General features: G+C 45.6%; 1 protein-coding gene across 9 annotated transcripts in view; it reads right to left on the bottom strand.

Annotated features, from left to right (window-relative positions):
- DTNB (dystrobrevin beta) overlaps positions 1-10,564 on the bottom strand; it is a 197,681-nt gene extending 187,117 nt beyond the window's left edge. For 7 of the 9 annotated variants that reach the window (XM_082757277.1, XM_082757279.1, XM_082757280.1 and 4 more), the window contains exons 1-2: positions 10,535-10,564; positions 10,087-10,165 (exon numbers count right to left, since the gene is read on the bottom strand). The gene's annotated coding sequence lies outside the window, so the exon portion shown is untranslated. Of the gene's footprint in view, positions 1-10,086; positions 10,166-10,380; positions 10,420-10,534 lie in introns of those variants that run through there. The other 2 variants (XM_082757278.1, XM_082757283.1) reach the window with 2 other exon arrangements.
- Positions 10,565-14,799: the final 4,235 nt, after the last annotated feature.

Below are 14,799 nucleotides of genomic sequence, written 5' to 3'. Positions count from 1 at the left end.
GATTGTGAGAGAACAGAGTTAACCTGGGAACAGTGAGACCCCAAGGAATGGATCTCTGACTCCAGCTGGATTTCTCTTCTGGGCAAGAACGTAACCTTGCTCTTACAGAAGAGAGGGGTCCTTCTCACCTCCTCTCCATACTGATGCATTCTTAACAGTAAGACAATGCATAAGTCTGGTTTTCTTTTGCTACCCCTTTCCTCACCCCAGTGTTTTCCAAGTTAAACATCTGTATTCTGCGAGATGAAACCAACCTGTGGGTCTTTTCCTGCTTGCTGCTAACGAGACCCAGAAGACACGGTCACATTATTGCTATTCTCACAAAATGCCCCGTTTGTCCTTTAACTAAAAAGCAGTCTGGGCAGATAACCTGCTCTGCTTCTGGTCATGGTGATGTGACAGTGAGCCTCTACGATCTGTCCTGGATAATTTCCATACGTATTTCTTCCTCAGAAGCTGCTCTGTAACCTTGAGCAATCTGGAGAGGACACATGCATTATGACAGCCCTTGTTTCACTTAAGGACTAAGAGGATGTTCAACCACTGCCTTTTTTCCTTAGAGGCTGCTAAGACCAACTTCAGTTGAATTTGCATGCCAGAGCCAATCCTTCTGGCTGGATGTGTCCCAAAGTTTCAAGGATTCTGAGAAACACAGAGAGCTGGAAGTAAAAGCATGTTCTACAGGTTCTGGTCTTCACATCAGTCCTGGCTCTGATAGCACGGGCTAAATTTACACTCTCTATCTACCAAAGGTGGAGGACTTGAAAGGCAGAACTTCCAAGAGAGCGCACAGATGCTCTGTTGAAGTCTGAGTCAGAGTTTTCTCCCTGCAATAGCAGCACAGTGCTTGAATTTCAAGTGAGTGTGGTGCTGCTTCCACAGCACGCAGCTCTGCTTTACGTCAGGAGGCAGAAACCTTGTTAAAGGAAACACAAAATCAGTAAGACGAACCCATTACTGGCAAAGAGCTTATCTTTTATCTGCCAGATGAGTTGGCAGAGGTGCTAATACTGAGGTCTAGAAGTCTTAACAGGCATGTATGCGGGAGTTGAAACCAGAAAGGAAGGTGTTGAAGTTCCTGCTGAAGCCAGCATCTGACGCTGTGGGTCGCATTTACTGATTTAACTTCAGAGATAGTGAGAGCAAACCGCAACCTGCTCCAGTTTCAGCTCGTGCTGTCATCAGGCATGTGCTCAGCTGACGTCTCCAGGCATTCAGAGTGAGGCAGAGGCTGTCAAAAATTACTGAGGTGTAGTATTATAATATTTATTATTTTTTTTTTACTACAACAGAAAGAATTGTACTAAGACCTATGGGAGGATTAGTTCAAGTTGCCTATTATTTACATTTATAATGTTGAGAATTAGTAGGAAGTATGTGCACTAAAGTACAATATTCACTAATGAAACCACTTATATTTATACATGATTCTTATTGAATATTCTAAAAAACAAACAAACAAACAAAAAACATTCAATGCAATCACTTATTTGTATATACTCATTGCAAAAAAAAAAAAAGTAAGAACAAAACAAGTACCTTACTAAAATATCGTGTAGGATGTTTTGTGCAGACCTTCAAAAAGAGTTCTCTTTTATCCATTCATCCCTTCCCTCTTTCAATAACACTGATTGCCTCATGAATTACCTCTATGACAAAGTTAGTATGAAAGATAACAAATTCCATACTGATACAGCTGGGAACTGCTACTGTTACTGTCACTATCTGATCAATCTTCAATAGAAAAGTAAATCCAAACATTTCTGTTATTCTTTTTTTTCCCCCTTTTCTTGTTTATATTCCATTCTTCTATTCCGCAGTTCTCCCTTTTCTTTACCTTTAAAAATTCTCTCCCACTCCTACAATGCACGCGTGCATTATGTTTTTATATCTGGCTGGATAAAAACTAATGATATAAATAAAAAAGTGAAACCTAACAACAGTTTTTCTCCTCTATTTGCCTTCACAGGTCCAGCCTCTGATGACACTAGTGTACGTTTCTGTGGTTCTGGACCACGCTCACAGCCTCGGCACAACACTGAGTGCCAGCAAGCCCCCTCGGGAGGGCGTTAGGCCAATACTACAGGACCTGTTTTAAGAGGTTTCGCTCTTCTTGGAGCTCATCAGCTGTAGGTAACGGCCTAAACAACATTTTTTTTCTTTCCAGATCAGTGGGAGGAAGACTGCATAGTTGATTCAGCTAAGGCAGCAGCCCTGGCTCTTGCGCTAGCTACAGCCACACGTTGTTCCCCCCAGCCCCTCTCACACACATCTCCCACCCCGTTATGACTGCAGACTGCAAGCTGCCATCCTGGTTCCACATCCCTACCTTCTCACTGCTTCTTGATTATTCTAATTTACTGACTAAATCAATCAGTGTCTTAGCTAGAGAGGTCTGGTGGCTATTTTCTTGTTTGTTGTTTTCTTTTATTTTTTTTTGGTGGGAGGGAGGAGTCTTCAAATACTTGATATATTTTTTTTATCTTGTATTTCCACCTGTAAGACAACCTCTCCTAAAGAAAATTTTATGATTTGGTAACTGTTTTTTTCCAGGCATTGTTTATAATGAAATGCATCCTCATCAGCTAAACAGGAGAACAGAGAAATACAAGTTTATTTATGAATTATTAAATTTGAGTTTGTTCAGATTCCTGATGTTACCTTTTACTAGCAGAAATAATATTTGATAGCACTGCTAGGAAGACTGCAGTTGCTATGTGAGGATAAAATCATATTTATCCTTATTTATGTTCAGTAAAATTTGTAATTAAGAAAATCAGAATACCACACTGGGATGTATGTTGATCTAAATGTGCTAGATACACAGTGAAACAAGTTTAATAATTTTCTGTCAATTTTCTAATTAGAAGGAATCCACCTTCACTGGTGCTATAAAGAAGAGTTTACATCCCCTGTCAGTTCCTTTAGTTTTGAAGATTTTAACAAACCTGTCACTGAGCTGAAGATATTGAATAAAAAAACTAGGGCATATCTGTGCTTGCAGAAAGAAGTTATTGCTGTCACATCTGCTTTAGGACTTCATTCGTTTTGGGCTTCTAAATTTCGACGGCTTCAATCTTCATTTGATTTGAATAATTTTAAATAGCTTGGTTTTGTTAAAGTCTAGAAATGAATTTATGTATAGTACAGAGGAGCCTGTATTTACTTACCCTAGGCTGACCTCAGTAAAACAATACTGAAGTATTTTTTCCTCTTTGCTTTACTAAGACTTTGAACCAGAAACCAAGGATTGATCATTCCTTCACCTCTTGCTGTCCATCTGCACACCTGCTGTTGTCCTACTTTTTTCCTCATTTCTTCATTTTTCATTCTGACTGGGTTCATAGTCTGACCTCACTTTAATCAGCAAGCATGAATATATGCAATGATCAGAAGTATTCCTTCATTCCACTACGCCTGTCATGAGGAAAATGGAAGAGATGTAGAAGTTATTTCAAGGGGGTATATTTAACACATTTGGATCAAAATCCAGAGAGAAAAAAAAAAGACAAATTGCTTATGCCAACAGACCAAAACCATCAGCTTTTTAAAGTGTATTTTAAACTTTCTGATAATTATTCTACTTTAACTGAGATTTCAAATGCTGCTCCCATCACTGAACAGAGTTCATTAAAACCATCAATAATTGCGCACAAAACTATTAAAAATACTTTAAATGTTGCTTCAGTTTCTACAGGAACATGAGTAACGGAACATCTTTGAAAAATGGTACATAACTTCTAGTCCCTAGTTTCCTAACAGAAAGCTCAAATGCTTGCCAAAGATCTTCACAAGTCAGAGCTGGCTCCAGTCTAGGAGGGTGTAAGTAAAAAAAAACAAATAAAAAACCACTGGATTAAGACCAAACTCATATTGCATTTCATTGCAAACAAACTTACAGATCAATGGGGTTGTTTGTTTGTTTAAAAACAAAACAAAACAAAACAAAACAAAAACACACAAATGCAGCAGATCAAAACCCATGCACATATCATACAGTGCATTTCCTTTAAATTAATGGGCAATCAAGTTTGGAAGAAAAATCAGTGCTAAGAAATAAACACCTCCCTACTCCATGCCTTGCCACTTCTGTTTAAGCTGTTAAGATTTTTGAGGCATAAAATGCCATCTGCTTTGTTTGTACAGCACATAGCGTGCAGCAACATGCTCAGCTGCTCCTCAGGGCTTTAATTCACGACCACAGCACCGGTCTGAGTCCCGGCCTGAGACCAGCAAGCTCATCTTCCCAATTAGGAAGAAATTCATAAACAGAGATTCTACTAGATCCAAGTTAAAGATGGAACGCAAAAATGTTTAATCATGGGTTTCTTTCCAAAGTTGGACACTATTTTAAAAAGCAGCTCTGGATTACCTTAAGACAAAATACAAAAAACTCCCATCCGGGTAGAGTTCCAGTCCATCTGAGTCACCGTCGCATTTAAGCAGTACAACACTTCAGCTTAAGTGTGTAACTGCTGTTCCAGGCATTGCACAAATAGAGCAATCCTGCCCCAAAGACCTCACAGGGCCAGTGCAAGGCCAAAGACTGGCTGATGAGGCGAGCAGTAAGCGTGGAACATCAGTTGCCTACATACTGCAAAGTTTTTGAGTTAAAGTTTTTGAAGCTGCAAAAGCAAAGAAAGCTTTAAGAGAACACGAGGCAGATTACAGGCATGTATCCATACACGTGCAGTTCTAGTAAGAGGGCATCCTTAAGCACAGGGAACAGGAAAACCACAGGCTGTTAAGGACAACACTGCATGTTGAAGCATGCATTGTACAGTCAAATCCGTTTTCCAGCAAGTTAAAGGAAGTGTACACGGATGTTGGGCTCAAGGTGCCCAGAATACAAAAATGCTTTTCTTTAACCAGAGATCACACGTATTCTTCTTTATTGCCAGAAAGCCTGAGGAACAAAAATGATTTCTACAACTCGCCCTGTTATTTTGAGGGTTGAGTTCAAAGTGACACCTATATAGACTTACTGTGAGCCCGCAAACAAAAATGAATTGAGCAGCTAAAATGTTTTCCTCAGAATAAAGCACTGCTAACGCTGGGTAAGATAAATGAAGTATTACCCCATGATTTTCAAGCAGTAGGAAGTTAGAAGTACCCTAATCAATAGTTTAACTCTCTCTCAGGAAGGGAAGATGCCTTCTTTGCACCACTGGAGGGGATTTGTGCAGCCTGTGCTTCCTGGCTTTCCCAGCCTGACCCCTACAAGCCCCTGCTAACCTGCACGGCTTCCCAGAAATGCTTACTGGAGCAGGAGAGAAGCCTGAAATTGCCTCTTCATGAAAATGAAATATTTATTAGGAAACGTTTTCGGTTACATTTTGCCCTTTTCTCCCCACCTAGAGAAGTGGAATGAGCACGAGGAGCAATGAATGCAGCACCAGCAGGATAACACACACAGGAGGCACTGACCGAAGGCAAACTAACCCTGTTCTCCAGCTCGCTGGGTGAGACCACGAACACCGCTCTCCTCCCAGCCCATCCCCATCAGAAGGTAACACCACTTGCAGTACATCACCACCTCCACTCTCCTATTGCCTGCTACCACCTTCACCAGTCAGCGCAGTAACTCGTGAGACCTTCCTGCCCCGTGCTCCAGATTAAAAGTTTCAGCCCATAAGGAGAAGGTCCCAAACTGCTCCTTCGGTGCACCTGTAGAGATAGTCGATTCCAGTCAACAGGCAGTGACAAACACCTGGAAACGGGCTATTTTTGGTACCACAACTGGATTATACAAAAAAAGCTTATCCAAGGTTTCACTCTTCACATAAGGATCACTTTATCTCCTGCATTAATTTAGCCTGCAAAGATATCCTCATTAACCTCATGAATCTACGAAGTTGTCTTTATCTGTTAAACAAGTGTTACAGGTCATTAAGAAAGTATCAGAGATGAATGTAAATTTCTGGTACCACACTGACTATAAAGGAGTATCTGCCATTTGTCATGGTCAACAGGAAAGTGAACATATTTATAGTACCACATATAAGAAAACCTGTTTTTTTTTCTGAAGTGTCAGAAGCGCCTGGCACCTACTTTGGTCTAAAAATATTGGCTGTCCCCAAACTAGTTGTCAAAACCATCAGTGCCTCCCTACCGCCTCATTATGTCTTTGATGTGATCGTTCTACTGAAAAAAAAACTGTAATTAAAAGACAAGATTCTGTAAGCACTGCAAAGTGTTACACAAACAAACAAACTCAAGGACTGCTGTTGTGCTTGTTACGTGGCACTCTGCCTGCCCCAGAAACACCCACCTCCTGCACTCAACCCCACCACAACCTTCACACCCCGGCAGCTCCATTCAGCACTCCTTGTTGGGCCTCTCAAGACATGCAGGCTTGCTCAAATTCCACGTTATTTTAAAAATAAATATTTTTTTAGCTGCATACATTAGGTGACCAGGACGAGAAACATTTTAATGTGCATACTTCACAGCACATCTGCTTCCACATACTTTGCTGTCCGCTCTGCTACACACCTGCAGGTTCACAGTATGTTAACTGCTGTTGCTGCCCAGCCAAGTTTTAACATTTACTGCTGCCCGAGGTTTCTCCTCATAGGCTATTCAGGTGTTACAAGAAGTTGACCTCCATGCGTTAAGCCAGAATACACTGGAGTAGAACTGGAAACTTCCCTTGCTTCCCTGCCTCCATCCAACTCCTCAGGTAGACTATATTCAAGAATTTCCTTCTAGAATTTTTGGTCCTTAATATTCAGCACTATGTGCTCTTCTATTTCTGCTCTGACGTACGTGTCTGTAACATGCAAAAGAACTGTTAGATCCTGTTTCAATCACCTATGATTCAACATCCCCAGAATCTGACCAACTTTGAACAGAAATGAAGATTCTTCTTTAAGAAAGGAGGAATAAAATAAGGCAAGTAAAACTCTACGTCACCAACATTTCTTACCCCTCACTTCTAAAAAACTAAGAGCTTTTATATCTCAGCTATGTCACTGTTTCTGTTTTGGAAAATATAAGATAGGGACTAAGCTTCCCCCCGTTTGCTTTATGACAAACCTCCTTCATCCCTCCACCTCATAAATGAAATAAAAAGCAGCACTTGAAAGCAGCAAGACAGATAAAGACTAAAAAAAAATGTTGCATTTACAGTCAATGCTTACAGTATAGCTGGTATAACTTCAAGTGTTTCATAACTACAGCACACATTGCATATGTATATCTCAATTTCAAAAAGTTTAAGTATCTGCTATTGTAATTCCACTCATTTTCAAACAGATGAAATTGGCCAAATAAAATTCCACAACTGATACTGCATTCTAAGGTCTCTTACTATGCCTTCCATATTTAGGTCACCTAAAATCTTCCTTGGTGTAAGTATTCTTTTATAGATCTGTATTACTTCAGCACAGCTGAGACGTTAAAATACTTTAGTTCTTTCTGGTAAGCCTTGAAAGTCCACGGGACTGGAAAATATCCATGAAACTATTTAAGTTTAGCCACAGTTTATCAGTAGAAACCTGTTTAAACACTACATCAAACACATGCTATACAATCATGGTTTCTTTTCCTTAGCGCTCCAGGAAAAAAAAATGAAATATTAACTTAATACAAATGTTACGAACTCAAATCCTTATCACCAAATAGCATAATCCTGAAACCACAGAGATGATAAAAAAAAAAAATTAGCAGCGATAATAGCAGGAGAACCAGGCTGTGCTCTGAGTGGAAGTCTGAGAACCAGCCCTCCTTGCCTACAGGGAAGTAGCCTCCGTTTCTATTCGGTGATCACAATGGCACAGACACAGCAGCCTGTAGTAAGAGAACTACAGAATCACAGAACTATTCTGGATGGAAAAGACCCCCTAAAAAAGACCATTTAGTCCAACCTGTAACCTAGTACTCACGTTCTACATCTACACATTTCTTGAAGACCTCCAGGGACGGTGACTCAACCACTTCCCTGGGCGACTTGTTCCCATGCTGCACAACCTCTGCAGTAAAGGAACTTCCCCTAATACCCAACCTAAATTAGTTACCTTTCCTTTTAAAAGTTATAGGGAATTATATGCAAGGAGCTTTATTAGAAAAGCATCATTTAGGTCCCAGAAAAGCTTGTAAATGACCAGCTGCATGAAGGCAGACTCTCTGAGGTACGCAGACTGAACGTACTGCACCCACGTGCACCGTGGTTCATGTGTAATGATGCCAACTGCTCCTCAAGCCATTGGTTTACACTTCAAGACTTGACATTCTCTCCCTTTCCAAAAACTGTCAATATACTTCCACAACATGCAGCACGTAACGGAAGACCATAGTTAGCAGAAATTCTAAGCTGGTACTCGTAATGCCACCCTGAGGTCCTAAGTGGGTAATATAATTAAAAAGCATAATTTTTCAATGTTTATCAACTCTTCATGATACTGCAAAAGCCCTTCTTTTTGCATCACGGCTTCTTCATAAGTTTTCTATACCATTCAGCACTTAACGTTAATTTCTATCATTATTGAAATGTTTACACTCTGTGATAAATGAGAAGTCTGAACACACTGGCTGCAGCACAGACAATATACAAGGAGTTCACCATTCTAACACCCTACAGCCTAAGGCAGGAGGCAGCCCGCTGCAAACGAACAGTTTGAGACGACGCTGACCTGCCCGCAGCAGCCTAGATGCAATCGTGGCTTCTGTATTCCCTGCAAAGAACTTTAATGGACATCGGTAAATGGGGGTCACACGGTCCTTACACAGAGACCTGCTGGGTCTGTCCTCCTAACTGTGAGATCACAACAAGCAGGTGATGAAACCTGGCAAAAAAAAAAGTCCCAAACACCTGGAAAGGAAGTTCCCTTCCTGGTCATGAAGGAGAGCTCAGCTGCAGACTGGGAGTATATCACTGAGCAGCTACACAACGAAGACAAAAGTCCTGCGTATGACAAGAAGCAGACACCCAAGGAAGATTTAAACGGGGCAACACAGCCAAAGCAACAACCCAACCACCTGGGAAAGCTGGCTCTGGAGCAGCACCCTGGACAGGTGAAAGTACAGCAAGACTTCAAGGGTCACAGAAAGGATTTTGCTCATGACATGAGCCGAACAGTCTGGAAAATAACTTCGGGCAGACTGCAGCACAGACCATAGATTGCCTCTGCAAAATACTCGTTCTGATGAGAGGTCACTGCTTGAACTGCGCTACCCTGCCTATAGTGATTAGCTCTCCTCTTTCCAGCTTCCCTAGAAAGAAAGGCTTGTCAGTAACATTTCGCCCTTTTATCCAAATTCTCTGCTCATCTAAAATATCCTTTCGAAAAGAGGAAACAGAAAACAGTTGTCTTAAACTGCTGCTTTTAGGTTACCTCCATTTCTTCAAGTGCACTTTATAATATCATTTAGCAATATAGGACCACGTACACTTCCCAAGAAAAGAAAAGAGTAAAATAAAACACAATTATTCAGGCCAATTTCTCAAATTCTACAACCTGTATTGAGGATTTGATCTTTTTGAACCAGGCACATAGAATGCTTTGCCTGAGCAGCCACAACAGACAGCGCCTCAGAACATGGAAGCTCACACAGTACAGTGTCAATTTCAGGAACCTGAATAAGAAACGAAAACTGAAAGTTCAAAATACTTTTAAAGGGCAGCAACTCACAGCTATTGAGCAAACTCTTAACAGCTCAGATGCTATCTGACGTGCCTCCTCCAGCAGCACAGACACAGCTCTCAAAGTACACTTGTGCCACCCAGACCATCCTGGGCAGCTCACCAGTCCCCTCTGAAAGGCGAAGGCACTGCTACTCTGGTGTTCTCCATACTACAGAGATTCTCCTGGGTCTTCACAAAACATTTATTAAGTTTCAACTTCCCCAGCTATGGGATCCGTTGCACAAGCAATGTAACTGCCTTTTTGTTTAAAGTACAGCATAGCATCTCACACGGGAACATTCACGCGTGTCAGTGACCCCTCGGAAACCCCTCATTCACACCAGAAGCCTGTCATAAGTGAAAAACTTTGGTATTTTTGAGTGTGAATGAGCAGGCACCACAGCTACCTCACATCAGGTTCTGTGCTCGATGCCGCAGGTCAGCCCCGACCCGTCACACACCTGGGTTACGTGGAGAAGTCTCTCAGGGCAACTCTCGCTTTCCTGGCCTCAGCTCCTTCTTCGAACATTTACGGACAACCTAAAAAAAAAAAATAAAAATAAAAAGGAGAAAAAAAAAAAAGAAAGTTCTGTGAAAAAGTCAGGCTTTTTTTCAACACTCAACTTCTTTACAAAGCCAGGAGCCACGAACGCAGCCGGTGACGTCCGGACCCCCCTGAGGTGAAGCCGTCGGCGGCCCAAACGCACCCGCGGAGCCTCCGCACCCCCCCGGCCCCCAGCAGGACCCACACGGACCCCCCAGCACCAGCCCTGAGCAGGACAAACCGGGCTCCCAACACCGCCGGGCCTGAGGCGAGGGTCCCGGGGGGCTCCGGGGGCTGCGGCCGGCCCCGGGCAGGGCTCGGGCCCCGCTCCCCGCTCCCCGCCCCCCCCCCGGCCCCTCACGCACCTCCCGGGGCCGCCCGCCCGCCTCAGCCTCCCCGCTCCAGCGCTCCCCGGCCGCCGCGCGGCGCCCAGCCAATCACGGCACGCCTCCGCAGGGCCGCGCGCGCCGCCGCCAATCGCAGCCCGCGCCCTCCTCCCTCTCCGCCAATCGGAGGGCAGGCCCGCAAGCCCCGCCCCACTCCCTCTACCGCGAAACGCCGGCCGGGAGCCAATCAGGAGGCGGGACGCCGCGCCGGCGGCGGACGTGCGTGCGCTCGCCCCGCGCGTCCCCCACCTGCCCCTCAGCCAATCAGGCGCCGGGGCTGCGCGCGCCCGCCGCGGGCTCGCGGAGCGGCTGCTTTGAGCGGCCCCGCGGGGCGCAGCGACCCCGCGCATGCGCAGTGTGTGTGTGGGGGGGGGGCGGTCAGTGCAGTCAGTCAGGCGGGTGGGCGGTGACGGGGCGGCAGGGCCCCGGCCGCTCTTGTCACGGAGCCACCGAGCGCCGGGGCTGGCGGGGGGCTCTGGGGGTCCCTGGTTCCCCTCGGGATCCCCTCTCCAGGCTGCCCGGCCCCCGGCCTCGTGCTGCGGCTGCTCCAGGCCCCTCAGCACCTCCGCAGCCCCCCTGGATGTGCCCCAGCAGCTCCGTGTTCCCCTGGGGCTGGGGAGCCCACAGCCGGGCACAGTGCTCCAGTGCTGCCCAGTTTAGCCCAGTACAGCCCACTGCAGCCCAACTTAGGCCTGTGCAGCCCAGGCCAGTGTAAAAGGTCCAATTCAGCCCAGTGTAGCCCATTTTAGCCCAGTGCAGCCCAGTTTAGTCTAGTTTAGCCCAGTGGAATCCAGTTTAGCCCAATTTAGCCCAGTGCAGCCAAGCACAGCGCCAATTGGCCCAGTTTAGCCCAATGTTGCCCATCTGAGCCAGCAGAGCCCAGTTTAGCACATTTTCACCCAGTACAGCCCACTGCAGCCCAATTTAGGCCTGAGCAGCCCAGCCCAGTATAACAGGTCCAGTTTAGCCCGGTGCAGCCCAATTGAGCCCCATGCAGCCCAGTTTAGCCCAGTGAAGCATATTGTCACAGAATGACAGAATCATCTACATTGGAAGAGACCTCCAAGATCACCCAGACCAACCTCTGAGCTAACACTATCAACTCCTCCACTAAACCATATCACTAAGCTCTATTGCCAGGGTTGGCAGGGAGCTCTGGAGATCCCTAGCCCACCCCTGCCCAGCAGGGTCACCCCGAGATCCCAGGGGTTTGGGTATCCCCAGAGGAGGCTGCACAGCCTTTGGGGCAGCCTGGCCCAGCTCTGTCACCTCACAGCACACAGCAGCCCCCTCACATTCACGGCAGCGCGTGCAGCCTCCCTCCCGCTGCTCAGCCTCCCAGCGTGGAAATGCCACGGCGCCTTCTGCAAAATGTTCTTTCTCTGTGCCTGCGGGAAAGGAACGGGAGTCTTGGTGTGCGGCGAGGAGGGACCGCTAACATTGCACGCGTGGGAGGGAAATACTCGGTCACGACGGGATAAAAAGATGAGAGAAAACAGCACTGCGTAGACATTCTAGCTGGTGCTGCGTTAATGTTTATTGTGAGCTATATATGTGCACGATAGTACATGTGTTTTTTTTTACCGAATCCTGGAGTTAGGCCCGCTGGCAGCAGTGGAACCAGATCGGGCAGATACGAAGGGTTGTTTCTGCTGGCTGCATCTATGCTGGTAAATTAGGTAGCAGCAGGATATAGGCATTGGCACTGGAATGTGATTGTACTGTTAACTGCTGGAACAGTTACGGGACCAATATATTTTGGCGTACATCTAAGCTCCAGACCAATCAGTACTGTCCCAAACAACTTCCAGGCAATCCTGGCAATCCTGCAAGGGGTAGGGGCCATTCCAGGTAGGCATTTGGGATAGAATCACCTTTTTGCAGCCTGCAGGCTTTCAGTTCTGTGCTGTGTGCTCTCACACCAGTGAACAACCTTTGGGTGTTGGTCTAGAAGCAGCTGCTGAATTCATTCGATACAGAAAGGCTTACCTGAGGCTTTTTGCAGGGTGTGCAGTGCAGCGATTGTAATCTTTCCTTGCATCACAGGTGTTCCAGTGCCTTCATTTGTCTTTGTGGCTTTTCACTGGACTGACTCCAGTAAGTCTCTCTTGTACTGGGGAACCCAGAGCTGAACACAGTATGCCAGCAGTGATCTCACTGGTGCAGACAAGAGGGAAAGGATTGCCTCCCCGAGGCTGCTGGTGACACTGCTTAATGAATCCCAGGATGGTGCTGACCTTCTTTGCCTTGAGAGCACATTGCTGGCCACCAGTCCTTTGCCAGCTTGTTTTCCAGCCAGTTGTCCACCAGTTTGTACTGGTATGTGGAGTTGTTCACAGTGCAGGACTTGGCACTCCCCTTGAACTTGAAGAGGTTCTGCCCTGCCCATCTCCAGCCTTTTGAGGCCCCTCTAAACTGCATCACAACCATCTGAGGATCAACCACTCCTTCCAGCTTTGTATCCACTGCAAACTTGCTGAGGGAGTTCACTGTCCTATCATCTAGATGGTTAATGAAGGTGTTAAACATCTGGACCCCATCTGAGCCCCCGGGAACACCCCTAGTGACTGGTCCCCAGCCAGACTTGGGGCACTGACCATGACCTGCTGAGCCAGCACTCAGTCCACCTCACTGTGTACACTTTGTATTTGGAGTATGTCATGGGAGACACTTTGAGGAGCTGTGCTAAAGTCAAAGTAAACATCCGCTGGCCTTTCCTTATCTCAGATGGCTATCAGCTTGGTCATTTCACCGTAGAAGGCTGCAAGGTTGGTCATGCTTGATTTTTTCTTCACTGACCACTCCTAATCACCTTTTTGCCTTTCCTGTGTTTAAGAATGGCTTCCAGATACCACTTTCCCAGGGACTGAGGTGAAGCTGAATCTCTCTTGCCTTTCTTGATGATAGAAGTGAGGTTTGCTTTTGCCCAGTCCTCAGGAACATGCCCTGGTCACTGTGGCATAGCTGGGAATGGGCTCCTCCTGACACAGGCAGGCTCCTTCAGGCCTCCTGAGTGGGCAGCAGCTCCTGGCGGAGGTGTAAGACACCGCTCTCTTCCCTCCTGAAGCATTGCTCTGAGTAGACAGGGCAATACAGTCACACTAGTGTGTACTTAGTCCCTTGGCCTAAAACCTCGCCTCGACAGAAGGGAAACCAAGCCTGGGCTGTGGCCCAAACCAGCCTCACTGTCTGTGAGGGAAGATTAATGGCTGGGCTTTGCACAAGACTCCTTGCATTCCCTGGTGGCTTTGCAGTATGATTTCCTCTGAGATGCCGACGTCCATCTGGCAGTGTTGCTCCATTGTAGGCCGCAGCCTCTCCAAGCCATGCCAGGAAAAAGAAAAGGATGAACCACTGCAGTAGTACATGGGACACTTGGGCAGCTCAAGAAAAACAGCAGCGGAAGGTGCACAGTGACAGTATTTCCCTGTGATGTTCACACTGCTGTAGGCTCGAGAAAATGAGCTGAGAGCATTAATGGTGTACACAAGAGAGGCTTATGTTAGGGAGGTACAAAGGCTAAAGCAACAGCTGTCGTGCTCCCAGCTGGTTTGCTGATGGTGTGGGATCCTAGACGTAGGAAAATATGGACAGAAAGCATTTTCCTCTGCTTGGCCTGGGGCCCAGGAGCCACTTTCTAACTTGGATTAGAAAGACAAGAGAATTACTCCATTATATAAGATAGAAATTTAACCACCTGCAGGGTTAGATAGAGGTTTTATGAGTGTTAATAGTGTCCCCATGTTGTACTTCTGTGAATAAAGAGACATTTAAACAGCTGTATCTTTGTGAATCTAGCCCCTGAGCAGAGTTCTTGTCATCTAATCTGAGAAATCTAAAAATGAGATAAATGAGTCTGATCTGGGCACCCTGAGACCATTGTACCTATTCACTTAATTAGCTTTCAGATGGCAGTTATGTGACCTGCAGTAAGCACCTGTCTTATGGTGGCAGGAATTGCTCTCTGAATTCCCTTTGTCTGCATTGCCTGTAAGGGAAATCGTAACTTGCTCAGATCTAGACATCTAATTGTGAAATGGCAACAGTGAGATAAAGTAATCTTATCTCATGTTTCTGGCATAGAATCAGTGAGTGAACTCCATGGCCTCACCCTTATGGGTAACAATTGCTAAAGGAGGAGTGCAGCAGGTATAGTGATGACTTCCTGAGTTAAGGTAACCCAAACCAGTATATATATATATATATATATATATATATATATAATTTTTTTTTAATTTGCTGTG

This window comes from Aythya marila (genome assembly GCF_965140915.1).
Source record: "Aythya marila genome assembly, chromosome: 3".
NCBI classification, from domain to species: domain Eukaryota; kingdom Metazoa; phylum Chordata; class Aves; order Anseriformes; family Anatidae; genus Aythya; species Aythya marila.
The sequence above is the reverse complement of the archived record's forward strand: the minus strand, read 5'-3'. Positions and strand labels throughout refer to the sequence as shown.